Source organism: Lepus europaeus, chromosome 7, assembly GCF_033115175.1.
Source record: "Lepus europaeus isolate LE1 chromosome 7, mLepTim1.pri, whole genome shotgun sequence".
Lineage (NCBI taxonomy): Eukaryota > Metazoa > Chordata > Mammalia > Lagomorpha > Leporidae > Lepus > Lepus europaeus.
Window position 1 is genome coordinate 56,285,095 of NC_084833.1, and position 18,058 is coordinate 56,303,152.

The 18,058-nt window shown below is 46.6% G+C and overlaps 1 protein-coding gene across 3 annotated transcripts in view; it reads left to right on the plus strand.

Moving 5' to 3' along the window:
- The window catches only part of DENND2B (DENN domain containing 2B), a 175,179-nt gene that overhangs the window by 41,334 nt on the left and 115,787 nt on the right, over positions 1-18,058 (plus strand). Inside the window, exon 3 of one of the 3 annotated variants that reach the window (XM_062196541.1) lies at positions 15,098-15,183. The exons of 1 other annotated variant lie outside the window; for it this stretch is intronic. The gene's annotated coding sequence lies outside the window, so the exon portion shown is untranslated. Of the gene's footprint in view, positions 1-15,097; positions 15,184-15,720; positions 15,944-18,058 lie in introns of those variants that run through there. One more of the 3 variants, XM_062196540.1, reaches the window with a different exon arrangement.

Sequence of the window (18,058 nt, forward strand, 5' to 3'; positions counted from 1 at the left end):
TACCGCTGTCTCTCTCTCTCCCCTTTATCTTCCCATCCCTGTCTGGCATTGTGAGCAGCAGCAGCTATCACAGAGGCTGATCAGGACATTAAGAGTGGAGCTATATATAGCTGTCGGCACACTGCACTGGTGTACCCAGAGCACATCATTATCCCTAGAGCAGAGGTTGATTTGAGTCTGTGATGAGGGGGTCTTTTTACCCACGCAGAGAGGGATAGCAGGGCCTGGGAAGGCATTGATTCCATCTCCCAGGGCTGGAGAGGGAACCAAGATTTTGCTTTCCAGCCACCAGTCTATAGGCACTGGCTAAGTTTTTCAGCTTAGCAAACATTGTGGTGCAAATATTGCATAAAGTTTGTTTTATGATGTGAGGGAATTTATGATCAATTGGGAGAGACAATATTTATTAAACAATTAGAGAATATAAAAGATCTTCACAATATTGGTTACCAACCACAAACATATTTATAGTTCAGAAACAAACAAAAAAAATGTGTCTTAAAACCATAGGGAACTTTGTTGGAAGAGGCAGGATTTTTCTTGGTCTTTCAAAATTGGGTCATTTTTTTAAGCGAAAGAGAGGTAGGTGGAGCATGTTTTAAATGTGGAGGACAGCAAGTACGTGGACTATGGCACCCCAGGTCCCAGTGATGATCTGCCTTGGAGCAGCAGGTCTGGCAGAGCAGAGTGAAAAAATCTGAGCTCTGGAAGTTCTGCCTTGGTGCATGGGAGATGGGATATGAGGCAGTGAAAGTGAAATTTTGTGGAAATCCACTATATAGAAAAAAAATAGGATAGTTTTGGAGAAGATAAAGACTGATAAGGGCTGGGAGATTGCCAGCAGAAATACAGAAGAAGGGATGAATCCTAGTGAATATTTCAGAGTAGGCAGCACCTAAATGTATGGGATATTAAGGATGAAGTTAAGACAAAAGACAGAGCATGTCAAAATTTCTGACCTGTGAGAGTTGACTAGTATAGGTTATGTTTGTGAAGTACTTTGTGCTTTCTCGTAAGTATCTCAGACTTGTGTGAACTCTTAGAGCTCATCTAGTCTGGCTTCATTTTTACAGATGAGGAGATTGGAGCCAGGAAAGGGCGAGGTACTGTTCACATCTCATGCACTGTTTTGTGGTAGAAAGCGAACTCCAGTCTGGGCTTCTCTCTTGTAGGGCAATTTAAAGACAAAACTAACACAGAGGAGAGAGGTTAGGGTTAGAGAAAAGTCTAGACAGTTGGGTAACATTGGGTGATAACCAGTCTAAGCAAGACAAAACCTGTTCAGAAGTCTTCAGAGCATATCAGTGATTCTGCTACTGAGAACTGTTTTTTAGAATCACTAGACAAGGGTTTATGTATGTTGGGTCCTTATAGAACTGAGATTCTTAAGTGTATGTAAAAATGATGTGTATGAAAAGTATTGAATTGGGCTTCCTGATAGACTGTGGCTGGTTTCCAGAATGGTGCTTTGCTAAGTGAATTTCAAGAGTGATTTGTACTCAGTTTTCACCTTATTGCTGACCACCAGACCTGACTGCTGAAAAAGAGGACTCAGCTTTGCTTCAGTAGGCTCAGGCCAGCGATCATTAGTGGCCAAGGATGTCATATTTGCAGCTGTGGCTCAATTCATGTTATCTACGTCCTCATAAAACACAAGCTTCTATGTGGATTACCTTCCCTTCCCCTCGGTCTCTCTCCTTCCTTCTTTCTTTCATTTTTCTCCTTCACTATTTTTCTTGTCTCATTTCCTATCTTCATTCTCTGTTTCCTCCACTCTTGTCTGCCTTGTCTAAATGGCTTTCTGTATTGGAGCAACTTGGTTAACTCAGATGTGACCACAACAACATACCTTGGAATATTCTGTTTTGCTTGTGTTCCCTTATGTGACTGCATTCAGTGATCCAAGCCAGGACTTGGAATTATTCTGGAATCTTCCTCAACCATCCTCCAAGTTCTCGTGATCTTCCACCTTGTTTCCATTCTCACTGCCCCACAATGCAGGAGAGGGACCAGAAAGGAATGATGGTTGAAGACAGAAAAAGACAGAGAAGCAGGTCCCCTTCACTGTTTTCAAAAGCCTTCTGAGGAGTGTTCCCCTTGAAAGAGCTACGCTTGCATTCCATGTTCTGACCCTCAGCTTCCCCACAGATTCAGCTGCACTAGGCCCTAAAGACAAGCCAGAGAACTGCTGCATCCTGGGACAAGGGAAGTCTTTGCTTTTGCCTAGGGGCTGGGCTCTTGTATATGATTCTCCTGTGCAGCCATAACCACTGAGTTGTGTTGTTGAAGGTGAGCAGCTCTGTGGCCAGGCACTTCTGGGAGAGAAAGCAGGAGACACAAGGCTGAAGTGGGGGTCTGTGTACTTTTTCTAGGCTCACCAGCCCTTCATTTGCTTTCCATCTGACAGCAGCTCTCTTCTTTTTTTTTTTTAAGATTTATTTTATTTATTTGAAAGACAGAGTTACAGAGAGATGTAGAGACAGAGAGAAGTCTTCCATCCACTGCTTCACTCCCCACATGGCCGCAATGGCCGGAGCTGCACTGATCCGAAGCCAGGCGCCAGGAGCTTCTTCCAGGTCTCTCACACAGGTGCAGGGGCCCAAGGACTTGGGCCATCTTCTACTGCTTTCTCAGGCCATAGCAGAGAGCTGGATTGGAAGAAGAGTAACCAGTACTAGAACCGGCACCCATATGGGATGCTGGCGCTTCAGGCCAGGGCGTTAACCCACTGCACCACAGCACTGGCCCCAGCAGCTCTCTTCCTTGATTCTCAAGGTGGAAAATTTGATAATGTCCTTAGTTTAATCCAACTGGTCTTGTTCTTGATATGTATCCCAACTTCCACATCCCCTGTTTGGGACCATTCTCACATTTTCCTCTTTGTTTCACATACCATTGCTGTAGGCCACCCCAAGTTCCCCTTCCTCACCCCAAGACTGTTGTAATAGGGATTTAAGGAGGGAATGGACTACATGGAGCATGGAGAAAGGACATTTGTGAGTGGCCCAATTGTGCTTACCTGGAAGTTCTGTCCCATTCTCTCCTGCCCAGCCCCTCAGAACAGCAGGTGAAATTAGTGGTAGTTGAGTGGTCTCTCTTCTAAGCCATCCTTGATAAAACAGAAGTCCATGGCTCTGTTCAGTCACATTTGTTAAACAACAGCAACACAGAAACCCTTCAGACCTCTAAATCCCGTCCACCTTTGCCTCAGGCCACTCTGGCAGCTCTCTCTGAGTCTCTGACCCTCTGTGATGTGCTGGTGGCTGTGCTTCTGCTGTGTTTGGAGAAGTTCTGGGTCTGACAGGAACCATGATTTAATTCACATAGTGGTAGGCTGGTGACTCTAGGAAGCACAGAGAGCCAAGCCCTGCCTGGCTGAATGTTCTCCGAGTAGGCTTCCCCTCCTCAGCTTCTGTGGCCTTTTCCTTGAAAGCGGCAGTGATGCCTTAGTGATGGCAGATCTTATCTGTCTTGATGATTTTTGGCTACAGTTTTTCATCACCTTCAAGACTGCAAAATGGTTGACTTTCTTTGTCTGCTTGGATTTGAAGCAAACTGGCGTCTCCCAGTTATGGCCTCTGGAGTCCACAGCCTGTGAGAGGGAAGTCTTCTGCTGGCATTTGCTGCGTGGGGACAGCGGTCCTTGACCCCTTGTTCTTTTCCCTCTGCTCTCCTCCTGGTTGTTAGCAGCCTAAGCCAACCAGTTACGTGGTGCATAGGCAGTCATGATGCCCCAGGTTAGGGCGCCCCAGACACAGAGGGAATAAAGGGTGTTCTGGTACTCAAGTCTGTTCCTTGAAATCCCAGGGAGGGACACTCAGGAATTCCCCCGCATTGCTATTCTCTGACTTGCCATCAAGTGACCAAATGAGGTCTGTGTCCTACTCTGCTCCAGACTGAAGGACCTTCTGTGCTTCAGGTTTTTAAATTGCTGCTGCCTCTCCCCTCTCCCTCCATAATTCCTTTCCCGATTTCACCCATCTTTCCTTCCTTGTATCACAGGGATCCATTCTTCTGTTGTGTAGGCTCCTCTATGTTGCTCCTTAAGTGAATGAACAATTTATAAGCACCTCTTTTTACACAAGAGGCAAACTGGCTCTGTTCTGCTGAGAGAAAATATATGCACTGAATATATGTTGTAAAGAAAAGAGCTAACTGTTATCTAGATTCTAACATCCAGTTTCCTAACCTTGGAGAAAAAGAGAGTGGTTAAAAAGTGGCATCTTCTATAGGATACTGCAGTTTGTTTACATGACACTTATCTGGACACAAGGGCCACTGTCCATGTTCCTGGGATAAGTACTGGATCTTGAGAGGCCATTGCTCTTCTCTCTTCCTAATTCTTGGGAGGAGTGCTGTAGTTTGCAATATGGGAACTACGCTGGTATATCTGTATCCCAGTAATGTCTGAAGAAGCTGAAGCGTTGCATTCCTACCATCTAATGTTTCAGTCACCACGTTCAAACCCGAGTCTTGGCTCACAAATAGCTATCAGATGCCAGCTTAGTATAGAAAGTTAAAGATCCACAAGAATTCACTCAGATAGTTAAAAATATCACTGTGTGATTCTAATCATTGTGACCCAGGGTTTGGGGAGATGCAAGAATTGTTTGGATTCCTGAGCTGCTCCATGTCCTTGCCAGAGCTCAGAAGGTCAGAGCCCCAGTTGGAAGGTTTTGATGTGAGTATTGAGAGGGACAAAGGGCAGAATAGGCAGGGCTCAGCTGTCTTTTTTCTTTCTGTGAGCATTCTTCATCTCACCTAGTTTCCTCAGAGATGACTCCATGGGGATGAAAGTGGTAAGTTTTCTGCCTTCCTGTTCTGCAGGAGGACTTAACAGCTTCATTAGCACAGACATGCTGCAAAAACAGTTTAAGGGCTCCACAGATTTGATTTCAGTTTTTTTTTATGTATACTTGCCTGAAATGTCATTCAAAACTCCATTTACCCCTGTGAGTATAGTGTGCATCTCCTAGAAACGCCTTTGTTCTAACCAGAATGGAACCAAGTAGGACATGGACCTCATTTGATCTGAGCTCTGTATTTTATTTCATCAGCTAAACTCAAATTCATGGGCTCATTAGGTGACTAGTGTCGAACCTTCCTGCAAGTCTCTTTCATTTATACCATCTTCATCTATACCATCTATGTAATTTTACATTTAAGTTGAAGAAAAAATTGTAAGAAAACAGGGATTTATCACTGGAATACAAGGATGGTTCAACAGCTGAATAAGAAATGACATGAGAAGTACCCAAACTTCTAGAAATTTCAGGGCAACTCTTCCTGCTTGATATCTATCTATTTGCTAACACTGTTTGGACCTACCTGTCCTGAGTTACCAGTCCATCCAGATGCCTGTGAATATCTTGTTTCATCATAAGATTAAGAGATATTTTTCTGAAGTCTAGATCCAGTATGTTGGTGACATTCTTTCTACTTGTCTATGTGTGTACATATATGTGAGTGTTTGTAGGATATATAATATATATCATACACAAATATGTATCATGTAAATATGGATGCATATTACTGTTATTTTTAAAAATTTACTTGAGAGGTAGACATACACCCATATATTCAGTGAGAGAAAATTTCCACCCATCCACTGTATCATTCCCCAAGTGCCTGCAACAGTCCCCAAACTGGGGCCGAAGCTGGGAGCCAATAATTAAATCCAGGTTTTCCACATGAATGGCAGGTACCTTGCTGGTTCACTCACTAAATATCCCTAAATACCAGCAATGGCTGGGGCTGGACCAGGCTGAATCCAGAGCCGGGAACTCAATCCAGGTCTCCCATTTGGCAAGCAGAAACTCAATCATTTGAGTCATTGCCACTGTCTCCCAGGGTTTGGATTAGCAGGAAGCTAGAGTCAGGAGCTAGAGCTGGGTACCTAACCCATGTCCTTCATTATGGGACATAGTCTTCTTAAGCTGTGTCTTTCCCTCCACTTTGTACCCTACCTCCCTCATCCTTAAACTTCAGTCATGACAGGCAGAGATCTTGGTTGAACTCTGAATTCTAAGCCATGTCAGCCTTAAAAACCCACCCTGGAATGGTAAAATGGTGCTTTCAGTGGGAATCTGGGATGTTGCTTCCTTGATTCAGTGTTTCCTGGCCTCAAGCCTGTGTTCATGTGGCTCACTATTAAAATACTCAGACTTAATAAGGGACAGTGATCAAGAAACATGTGGATTTGAGAGATCTTAAGAAGTTAGCTCATATGTGAACATTGTGGCAGCTCATCCAGCAGAATGAATTTAGCCACTGAGTACCATGTGCCCTGAGTAGCTGAACCTTGAGCTTCATTTGGCAGACTAAAAGAGAGGGCTCAGCCCATCGTGAAGGTGTCTAGGACTGAGGGATAAGATAATTGTAGGCAGAATTACACATATGTCTACTTCAGAGCCTTAGGGTCAGAGGTGTGGGTAGGGTGTGGGGAATGTATGTAGGGGGTGTGTGGAAGAGGGAGCCAGGGGAAATTAGGTCAAGAGTAGGCACCTGGGCTCATTTCTTATCATAAAACTTCAGGACTTGAGCAGAGAATGGGTATTTCTCTCTTTTCCTTGAAGGTTGTTTAAGCAAAGTATGTGGAGCAGTAGCCAGCGTGCTGGAGGTCCTGCCAGACTTGGCTCCCAGGAAGAGGAGGGCTGGGATTGCCAAGTGGAGGGACGCCTTTGTTGTGTTGATTCAGAGGCTCTAGTAGAGCCCATGTAGAGATTGTAGGTTTGCAGTAGACAGATTACCTTTAACAGAACTGAGCTGCTGTTGCCAATCCTTCTGCTTTGTAAAGGCAGCTTTGTCGGACAGAAAGCTGGGATGAGTCCCCCACAGAGCCTCAGTTCTATTCCAGGCACTTTGCAGACCATTTTCCTAAATTTTCCTGTCCTGTATTTTGTATCTTTCTTTTTCTCTCCAGCCTTTCTCTCCAGGCAGGAAGCCTGAACCACCATCTTTTCCTCTAGGAGAGGCTCTGTTTTGTTGTGTTGGTCTTCTGTCTGATCCAGGTAGATGATTCCAAAGCCCCAGGCCAGGAGCTGTGCTGAAGAGGTTGGGTACAGGAGACTTGTAGACTTTGTAGTCCCTCTAAGTGAGAAGTCCTGCTGCTTACACTTCAGAAAGCTGTGTGACTACCGTGGAAAATGCTATAGAACATTCAAAGTAGGAGGACTCTTGAGGACTATCTAGTCCAGCTCTCATTATGTGGAGAAAAAAGCAGAGACCGTAAGGCAGACAAGGATTGGTCAGGCTCTTTCCACCCAGAAAGCTGGAGAGCAAGACTGAGCTCCAGTCTGTTGACTTTCTACTCCCAGGCCTTTTAATTTTTCACTTCTTAACACATTGCCACTCAGAGGCAGGAAAGAAAAATTGTGAAGTCTTAAGGGGTTCTTATATCAATAACTAGAGCCTAATGTAGGAGAAATGATGGGCTACATCAGATTACTTGGACAGAATGGTTGTCTTCAGTGGAGATGCGGCAAGACCCGGACTCATGGGCATTGGGATCTAGTTTCCTCAGGTACATCTGAAGTTAGACCACATCTCTTAGGCATTCTAGGATCCAGCCAGCAATATGTGTATTACAGTATTGCTGTTCCCTTTTTTAAAAAAGATTTATTTATTATGTATGTAGTTGGAAGTCACAATTACAGAGAGAGGGGCCAGTGCTGTGGTGTAGTAGGTTAAAGCCAAGACACTGTGGCCAAAAAAAATGACCTAAATGAAAGATCTCTGTGAGTGACATCCAGCGGAAAGAATGGGCCATCAAAGAGGGAGGTACCTTTCTCTGAAGGGAAGAGAGAGCTTCCACTTTGATTAAGGTCAGAGTTTGTAGGCCGGCGCTATGGCTTAATAGGCTAATCCTCCGCCTTGCGGCACCGGCACACCGGGTTCTAGTCCCGGTTGGGGCGCCGGATTCTATCCTGGTTGCCCCTCTTCCAGGCCAGCTCTCTGCTATGGCCCGGGAAGGCAGTGGAGGATGGCCCAAGTGCTTGGGCCCTGCACCCTAGGGGAGACCAGGAGAAGCACCTGGCTCCTGGCTTAGGATCAGCGCATTGCGCCGGCAGCAGCCATTGGAGGGTGAATCAACTGTAAAGAAAGACCTTTCTCTCTGTCTCTCTCTCTCTCTCACTACCCACTCTGCCTGTTAAAAAAAAAAAAAAAAAAAGGTCGGAGGCTTCCATAGCCTTGGCAGCTCATGACAAGAGCCTCAGGTGATTACTGACATCATAAATAAGAGTGTCAATTGTTAAATTAACAACAGGAGTCACTGTGCATTTACTCCCCATGTAGGATCTCTGTCCTTAATGTGTTGTACTATGTGAATTAACAGTAAAACTAGTACTAAAACAGTACTTTATACTTTGTGTATCTGTGTGGGTGCAAACTGTTGAAATCTTTACTTATTATATTCTAAGTTGATCTTCTGTATATAAAGATAATTGAAAATGAATCTTGATGAAGAATGGGATGGGAGAGGGAGTGGGAGATGGGATGGTTGCAGGTGGGAGGGAGGTTATGGGGGGAAAAGCCACTATAATCCAAAAGTTGTACTTTGGAAATTTATATTTATTAAATAAAAGTAAAAAAAAAGCCCCAGCCTGCATCGCCAGCAACTCATATGGGTGCTGGTTCAAGTCCCGGCTTGCTCCACTTTTGATCCAGCACTCTGCTCTGGCCTGGGAAAGCAGTAGAAGATGGCCCAAGTCCTTGGGTCCCTGCACCCACGTGGGAGACCCGGAGGAAGCTCCTGGCTCCTGGCTTTGGATCAGCTTATCTCTGGCCGTTGCAGTCATTTGGGGAGTGAACCAGCAGATGAAAGACCTCTCTCTCTCTCTCTCTCTCTCTCTCTCTCTGGCTCTACCTCTCTATGTAACTCTGTCTTTCAAATAAAAATAAATCTCTAAAAAAAAAAATTGCAGAGAGAGGGAGCTCTCTCTCTTCCATCCACTGGTTCACTCCCCAGAAGGTTGCAATAGCCAGTGCTGGGGCAGGCTGGAGCCAGGAGCTTCATCTGGATCTCCCATGTGGATAGCAGGGGCCCAAGGACTTAGGCCATCTTCTGCTGCTTTTCCCAGACCATTAGCAGGGAGCTAAATCCGAAGTGGAACAGCTGGAACACGAACTATCACCTGTATGGAAAGCTTGCATTGCAAGTGGTGATATACCACAACTACAGCCTCAATCTTACTGTTCTTGAATTCCTTTGATTTCAAAGTAAGGAATTACTTTTGTTTTATTTAGATTTATTTATGTATTTGAAAGGCAGAGTTAGAGAGAGAGAGAGAGAGATATTTCATCCATTAATTTACCCCCAGTAAAGCTCCAATGGCCAGGGCTGGCCAGACTGAAGCCAGGAGCTTCATTCAGGTCTCCCATGTGGGTGCAGGAGCCCAAGTACTTGGGCAGTATTCTGTTGCTTTCCCAAGCACATTAGCAGGGAGCTGGATCAGAACTGGAGTAGCTGGAACTCATCTGGCGCCCATATGGGATGCCAGCATCTCAGGAGACTGCTTAATCTACTATGCCACAATGCCAACCCCAGGATTGACTTTTTTGGGAAAAAAAAAGAGATTTATTTATTTATTTGAAAGGTAGAGTGACAGAGAAAGGGAAAAAGAGAGAGAGAGAAAGAGAGAGAAGGAGAAGAGGGGGGCAGAGAGATCTTCCATCTAGTGGCTCATTCTCCAAATGGCTGCAACAATCAGGTCTGGGCCAGGCTGAAACCAGGAGCCAAGAACTCCATTCTGGTCTTTTATGTGGGTGACAGGGGCCGACGCACTTGAGCGATCATCTGCTGCCTTCCCAGGCACATTAGCAAGGAGCTAAATTGGAAGTGAGGCAGCTAGGACTTGAACCAGCATACCTGTATGGAGTGACTTTAAAAGACTTATTTCATTCTCATGTTTTTGGGTTCAGAACTTTAAATGACTTTAAACAAACAAACAAAAAGATCTATAAACCTCTCTAGTGGCCTAATCTAGAATCCAATTACTATATATGTATTTTTTCTTGGTGCATTGTGTGTCCATCCCCTCAAATTCCCTTGCCTTTTGCAGAGAACATCTTTCTGCTTGTTTATTTGGAGAATCTTTTCAGTGATTCATTTGTCCAAAACACATTAATTGCCCAAGTGGAATGAAACACTAAGGTAGATACGCCTTGAGGGGCTCAGGTGTATGGCGGAGACAGGTGTGCAAGTAACCAGTGCTAGAGAAATAAGCACCATAATAAAGCCATCTTTAATTCTAGAGGACTTGCAGAAGATGCAGATTCTACCAGGAGATTAAGAAGTATTTCACAGAGGGGTGATAAGTGAGTTGGGCCTTAAAGGCAGTGATAATTGGTGGAAGAAGGAAAGGCATTGAGGTAAAGGTAACAGCATGAGCAGTGGAGGCAGACAGAGGAATGCGGGTGGTTTTCAAAGCCCCAGGTCTTGTGCTAATGCTCCTCTCTTGAGGTGGTGGTAGCAGGGGGCCTATGGACAGGAGATGAAGCCAGGAGGATTGCAGATTTGAGAGGTTATGTACGGGGAGTTGCTGTTGCTCTTATTTAGGCCTTCACTATTTCCAGTTTTTAAAGATAGTAATAAAACTCTTTTTCCCTCAAACATTTTATACCCATTTATAAATGAGAACAGCATTTTTTTTTCCATCAAAAATGTATTTTTTGCAAGCATAGTGACCTACACAGTTGCAGTTGTGATGTGAGAAAGCATTTTTGTCCTGAATGGAGCTGACCTGGGAGAACCCTGTCATTGTGGGAGCCGGGCCATTCCTGCCGTCCATTTGGTTTGGCAGTGAATGACCCAGTGGTGGTGGAAGGCCCATGCGTGGGTACGCTGGTAACAGCAGAGGCCGTAAAACCCTGGAGTGCATCCCCAGGAGAGTGACCTTACGAGGAAAGTTCTGGGAAACAAACCACAGGGAGACTTTACAGGAATTTTTGGTTGAGCCCACAGGCAAGGCACATGAGGAAAAGAGATGTAATTATAGCTTGTAAGTCTATGAACAGATACAATGAGTGGCATGAAATAGTTGTTGTACGTTTCTTCTTCCTGTAGCACAGGAAGAATTGGGTTTTTATGCATTCATTCAGTGGATATTTATTGAGTGCCTGCCATGAGCTGGGCCATATACCAAGTGCAGGGAAGATGGTAGTTAGCACAGTGGTCACGGTTCATGCGTCTAAGGAACTCATGGGGAAGACTGACATTAAGGAAATAATTGTACCAAGGCTTAGTTACAAGTCATATTGAGTGCTACAAGGGCAAGGGCAGGCAGCCCCCTTCAGACTGGAGGATCGTGGAGCTTGAATAAAGTTAAGGCAAACTGAGTAAGGGTTACCCAGGCAGAGGCTGTGGGGTCAGGGAATGTCTCAGAGTAAGGGAAACAGCCTGGGGAGAAAGCTGGCACTTTGGGGGAAGTACAAAAGGTTGTGTGCGTCCAGCACACAGCCAGGGAAGGGCAGGGAGTGTGTCCAGAGGAGGCAGGAGAAGAAACAGACTTGGCCGCGTAGGTCCTGGTAAGGAGTTAGATTTCATCCTAAGTGCAGTAGGAAGCCTTTGCAGCGTGTTAAGCAGGAAATGACATGATCCCATGTAAAAAGGGATAGCTCTCTGGAGAGTGAATTTGTGAGGGTGTGATATTGTGAAATGTATATTTGGTCTTTGTCCCTGTTCCCTGACATAAAACTCTTAAAATCTCTGGAATCCTGGAATATCCAGACATGATGAGTGTCTTTTTGTATGCTGTTGAGTTGTCTGATGGCTGGGGGCTCCTGCACAACCTCAGGAAGGGGGCTGATTACCAAGGGAACTGACTATTTGATTAGGGGATGGGATTTTTTTTTTTTTTTTTTTTTTTTTGGTCCAATCCCTTTTCCTCTAAGGAGGGAAGAAGGCTTGCAGTTAAGTTGATCACCAATGAATAGATGTAATCAATCCTGCCTGTATAACTAGACTTCCATGAACTCCTCCAAAAGAATGGATAGCCAAGGGAGGTTCTAGGAGAGTAGCATGTAGGAGGCAGCAGGGAAGCTCGGTGCCCCTCCCCCAAATCTTGACTTATCCTTCTCTTCATCTGGTGCCTATCTGTATCCTTTGTAATATCCTTTATAGTAAGCCAGTAAACATAAGTTAGTGTTTCTCTAACAAGCTAATCTAACTCAAGGAGGGGAACCCTGACTTAGAGCCAGTTAGTCAGAAGCACAAGTGAAACAACCTGGGGCTTGTGACCAGCTTCTAAAGTAGTGGGCAGGGGGTCTCGGGGACAGAGGCCTTCACCTGCGAGTTGTGACACTATCTCCAGGTGGTGTCAGAACTGAGTTGAATTACAGGACCCCCAGCATGTGACTGCTTTGTGGTGGGGAACACTCTGTCCCCACACACATTTGGTATTGGAATTCTTCTGTGTTGGCTGTCCTGTATCTTCATAGGGGCAAAAGTGGAAGCTGGGACAATTAAGATTTTGCATTAATTACAGTCAAAATGGGTAGCAATGGTGGTGGAGAGAAATGGATAGAGAAAAGATGTATTTTGGAAGCATAATTGTTTGTAGTTGGCACATGGATTGGATGTGGGAAGAAAGAGATAAGAGATCTGAGGTTGTCTCCCAAGTTTCTGGCACAAGTATGCATGTGGGGCAGATGGTAGTAAAAGGTTTTAGGCTGTCCACTCCTTGTCATCTTTCAGGAAAGGTCAAGGAGGATTGCTCTGGATCCAGCCCTGAAGATGCAGCAGTGGGATTCGGCTGTTCTCTGGCTCTGTCCAGTTCAAGGAGCTCATATGCCAAAGCATCACTCGAGAAGGGATAACTTCTCCCATTAATGGCCCCTTTCCTTGTCCCTTTCTGCAGAGTGACAAGGCCCTGTGGAACCTTTCTAACTCCAGCCGGCCACTAGGGGGAGCGTGGCCTGCATTCTGGGTCTGGTTTTTAAAGTTTGGATTACTTTAGTGACTGCCTTTGTTTCAGCTTTAGGACTCAGCCCTGACGCCTGGCCCCTCAAGCTGCTTAAAACCGTGCCTGACATATGTTGGGTGCTCAGTAAATGTTAGTTGCTGTTACTGTTATGCAGTGAATATTGTGTGATCATAGAAATGGGTGGGATTAGCTCTTTCTCAGTATGGAGACTGGGCGAGTGGAATGTGCATTTTGCAGATCCGGAGAAAAGCAGAGGGAGCCAGTGGGAAGAGAGAGAAGTTTGGGGATTTCATGATGGCACACATGCCTTTCCATCTCGTTTTCCTTTGTCGACTTGAGGCAGTAGGGTCTGCAAGGGACTCCTGAGCTAGGACTTGGGTGAGGCTGGGTGTTTACAATGGGTGAGGGGATACACCCCCTCTGAAACTCTGATCACCTCACTGAAGCGATAGTTCTCACCCTTAGAGTCTGTGCCATGCTGCCATTTCCTGTTGGATTTTGAAATGCTTCTCCTACCTTAGCTTCCGGTGTGTATTTATGTTTTAAATCAATCAAAATCTTGTTTTGAGTATTTTGCAATATACTGCAGTTTAATAAGGAGAAACACTCAAAAATTCTGCAAGGGATTGTTGCACTAAAGATGCCACCAGGGCTTCTTCTAGCACTGCTTTTGGGAGCAGCATTGGAAAATGTCCTCTTGAACCACTGAGCTTTTTGTTTGCTTTTGATGGGGGGAAGCTGCAGAGACAAGTGAAGTTCATGTCTCAGTGCCTGCCTGGACTTAAGTAGAATGCTTTCATGAACATCATGTCTTACTGTGCTCATCTCTGCCCTGTCAGTTGAGAGGTTCCACAGGTGGAAACTTGGGAGTCCGGTGACTGGCCTGGTGCCGGGTAGCAGTAGGGCTCTGCTGGGGTCTTCTGACCGCTTTGGCTCCTACTGCGCTTGTAACCACTCTGCTTACTGTATGCCAGAGTTGAAAATCTTGGCTACAGTTTCTAGATGTGTCACTTCCTGGTTCTGTGACCTGGGGCAAGTTATTTTACCTTTGTTTCAGATTTTTAAAGATTTATTTATTTATTTGAAAGGCAGCGTTACAGAGAACAGGGAAGAGACAGACAGATCTTCCATCTGCTAGTTTACTCCCCAAATGGCTGTAACGGCTGGAATTGGACCAGGCCTAAGCCAGGAGCCAAGAGCTTCAACCGGCTCTCCAATGTGGGTGCAGGGGCCCAAGCACTTCGGTCATCTTCTGCTGCTTTCCCAGGTAAATTAGCAGGGAGCTGGATTGGAAGTGGAGCAGCCTGGGCTTGAGCTGACGCCCTTAAGGGATGCCCCCACCACAGGCAAATGGCTTTTACCTGCTGTGCCACATTGCCTGTTTCTGTTTTAGATCCTTTTTTTTTTTTTAAAGTCTGTTACAATTAGTATAATGCCAGTCTTAACTTTTAAGCCTGTCATGTTGAACAAATGAACCAAGATTTGCAAGAGACTTTTGGAAAAGTGTAAGGGCATATATAGCTATAGGGTAGGGCCTTTCCCCTCCAATCTGTGTGTCAGAATGCTCCCCCATCGCACAGATGCTATAATATTATTAATAGCCTAAAGAGTCTAAGAGGGTGACAGGCATATCTCACCAATCTCTGCACCTGTTCCTGGGAGCCTAGTGTTAGGCCTTTCTGGTGACAGGTTATCAGAAAAAGTGGCTAGCTTTTGAGCTCAGATGGCAGCATATTTCAGTGGAAAGTCCCTGGACTAGGGGGTGCTTGCCTGGTCTCTACCCTTAGTTCTTTGCCCAACTAGCTGTGTAACTGTGGGTGAAACATCTCATGTCTCTGAGCGTCAGATTTTCCGACTATAAAATGGTCATAAAAATATTGGTCCAGTGTATTTCAAAAAGTTATGAGAATCAAATAAAATAATACATGTAAAAGAATGTTACAAAGCAGGAATAAATGTGTGTGTATGTGTGTTTTGGGGGGTACTAAACAGAGCCCTTCCCCCCCCCCCCCCCCCCTTTCAGACAGTAAGTAGCCTGTGATCACAGCTCACATAAAGCCTGGCCTTTGGCAGAGAGGCAAGCCTCCACATCATGTTTGTCGCTAGAGCCATGACTCTGGACTTGCCCAGGACTCTTACTGGGCCTGACCTAGTGTCTTTCCTCTCCATTGCAGGAAGATGAGAGACTGCTTAGGCGCCAGGACTAGTACCATGTGCCCCGGTACTGGTTAAAGCAATCAGCACAACCTGGACAGACAAGGTAAGCCGAGAGGCCAGTCCAGGCGAGCTCTGGGGATGTGAGTGCACTTCCGCCCGACTGCCTCTGGGAAAATCCCAATGCACAAACAAGTCAAGGCGGTGCATCAGGGTCCCTCCTCCCCAAGGGCTGGCTTTCCCCCCCAAAGCGCTCCAGCTAGCTCCCGCCCCCCAGTCGGATTCTTCCAAGTTATAAAAAAAAAAAAGAGAGAGAGAGAGAGAGACACTGGAGGGTAGGAAGGCAAGTCCATTCACTGTCTTCTCCCCTCTCCCCTCTGAGCTGTTGGAGCAAGTTCCCAGGAGCAGCCCAGAGCCCCCGTGTGACTGGAAGGGAGGTAGGAGGAGCGGAATGCGTGCAAAACCGAGCTGATCAAAAGCCAGTGCTGTTCCATGGAGGCCTCCTAGCAGTGAGAGACAGAGACAGAGGGAGGAGAGGAAGGGAGAGACAGGGAGGGGGAGGGGCGGGGGAGGGGACGGCGGGCGAGCGCCTAGAATGTGCGCGCGCTTGCTGGCGCTAGAGAGCCGGAGCGTGCGCGCCGAGGGGACAGGGTCTCCATGACAACTGGCCGGGCCGGCCAGCCGCGCTCTGCTCACTTGGCTGGAAGGAGCGCCACGAAAGGTCAGAGGAAGGAGCTGTGGGAAGCTCGCAGCAGGTATCGGAGCTTCTGCCAGTGGATTTGGGGGCCCCGGGCTCCCTCCGCGACTGAGGTGTGAGCCAGACTCTGCCGAGAATGGAGTGGGCAGGAAAGCACCGGGACTTTCAGGTAAGGGCGGCCCGGGGGCTGGAGTGTTCCCCTCCTCTCCTGGCCCTCGTCTCCGGCTGTTTTCTGGGAGGCAGGCGAGCGTCTGCTCTGCGCTCCGGGTTGGGGGCTCAGGAATGATGTCATGCTCAACAGTTGGCTTCTATTAGCTTAAGGAGGAGGGAAGCAGCCAGTTTTCTTGACTTTGCAAATCAAGCAGATCTCCCTGTTGCTGGCTCTAAGGTGTTTCGACTTCACTTGGAAAAACCTCGTTTTACTTTTGTTTAGTACAAAGGCACAGCATAGTTGTACAGGCAAAGTCTCTGCGGTAGGAAAGAGCGAGTTACCAACACTACACGGAAACTCCACTGTCTGTTGAGCCGCTTGGTTCCTCCTAGCGAACACTGTGTGCTTTGTCACTTAGTGCTGCTCTGACATGTAATAATAATAATAATAATAATAATAATAACAACAACAACAACAGGGAAGCTCGGTGAGGAGCCTGTGGTGAGGCGCAAGGCCCTCGGGAGTAGTCACTGGGACGGAGGGACTGTCACAGGGGTTTCTGAGGTAGGGGCTCCCAGCTTGGTAAGAAGCCCGCTGGCCTCCCTCATTCATAAGGTCGGGCCCAGGCCTCCTGGGGTGGGGGAGGGGCTCCTTTGGAGTAGGGGTGCCTGCAAAGAGGTGTCTCCGGATGTCACCGGTGAGCGCTCGGTGGCAGCTCCTCAGAGCAGGGGAACTTGAGGCACCACGGTTGTGCCGCGTGGATTTCTTCAATCCTGTTAATGTTTTAACCTGACTTCAGGGCGCAGGCTCTCTGTGCTGTTCACGCCTCTGCTTGGTAAAATTTGTTCTGAGCTAGAGGAGTGGTGTGTGGTGAGCTCAGTGTGGCCTCGGAAAGGAGACCTTCCCAGAAAGGCAATTTTGTAGGTGATGGGCGGGGTAGGGTGAGGAGGTGGAATGCTGGGGAGACCTGTTGTCAGATGTGCCTCCCACTTCAGCCATGTTGTAGCGTAAATTTGCTCTTGGGCCTGAGGGAACTTTGTGGATGCCTTTGGTTTCTCCTTGGGATGAGGGAACAGCTGCTGTCCTGCCTCTTTGGTTTTCCTTCCTGAACTTTCTGAACAGAATGTCTTTTGTGTTCAGGCAGACAATGAGGGGCCTTCTGATTAATTTCGGGTCAGCTTGCCAATGCAAGCTTCAGGCCATGTCCCCAGTTCTGACTCCCTGAATGTGTATGTTTGCAGCAGTGTTGTGGCTTGAGGGTCCCCAGGGCTGGAAGTCAGTTGCTGTGGACCCAGCTGGATCACTTCTGAAGTCATTCCTCCTTTTACTGCTCTGTGGGGTCCTCTGCTTGGTTGAAACCCAGCCCTGTTAGTTGGTATTAAAGGTGGGGGGTGCGAGGAGGAGGTCCCTCTCATCCAGTGGGCCCTGCTGTAGGCTGTATAAGTCTAGAATCTCACGCGGTCTGGGGTTGAATCGCCTCCTGTTTTATCTTCTCAGTTTGAAGAGGACTAGCAGAAAGTTTCAGGGTACCAGTGCTTTGTCTTTTTATGGTGCAAAAAGAAGAATAGATTTTGGGGTTAAAAGACTTTGAGTCCGTGGCCAGGTTCTACTACTTGCCAGTGAGGTGGCTATGGGCAAGTCCCTTAACTAATGCGAGCTTCACATTATTATTATTTTTAATGTATTTATTTGCAAGGCAGAATTGCAGAGAGAGAGAGAGAGAGAGAGAGAGAGAGAGAGAGAGAATGAATCTTCCATCTGCTGATTGACTCCCCAAATGGCTGCAATGGCCAGGGCTCGGCTAGACTGAAGCCAGGAGCTTCTTCCTGGTCTCCAACGTAGGTGCAGGAGCCCAAGCATTTGGGTCATCTTCCACTGTCTTCCCAGGTGCATTAGCAGGGAGCTGGATCGGAAGTGGAACAGGCAGGACTCAAACCAGCATCCATATGGGATGCTTCTGTCGCAGGTGGCAGCTTTACTTGTTGTGCCACAAATCGACCCCAAGCTTCATGTTATTAAGCTTTGAGATGGAGATGATATAACTGCTTCACAGGACTATTGGGAGAAGCAAATGAGATCATTTCCATCAGTGTTCAGAACAAGTCAAGTCTTAGATGACATAAGATGTTATAG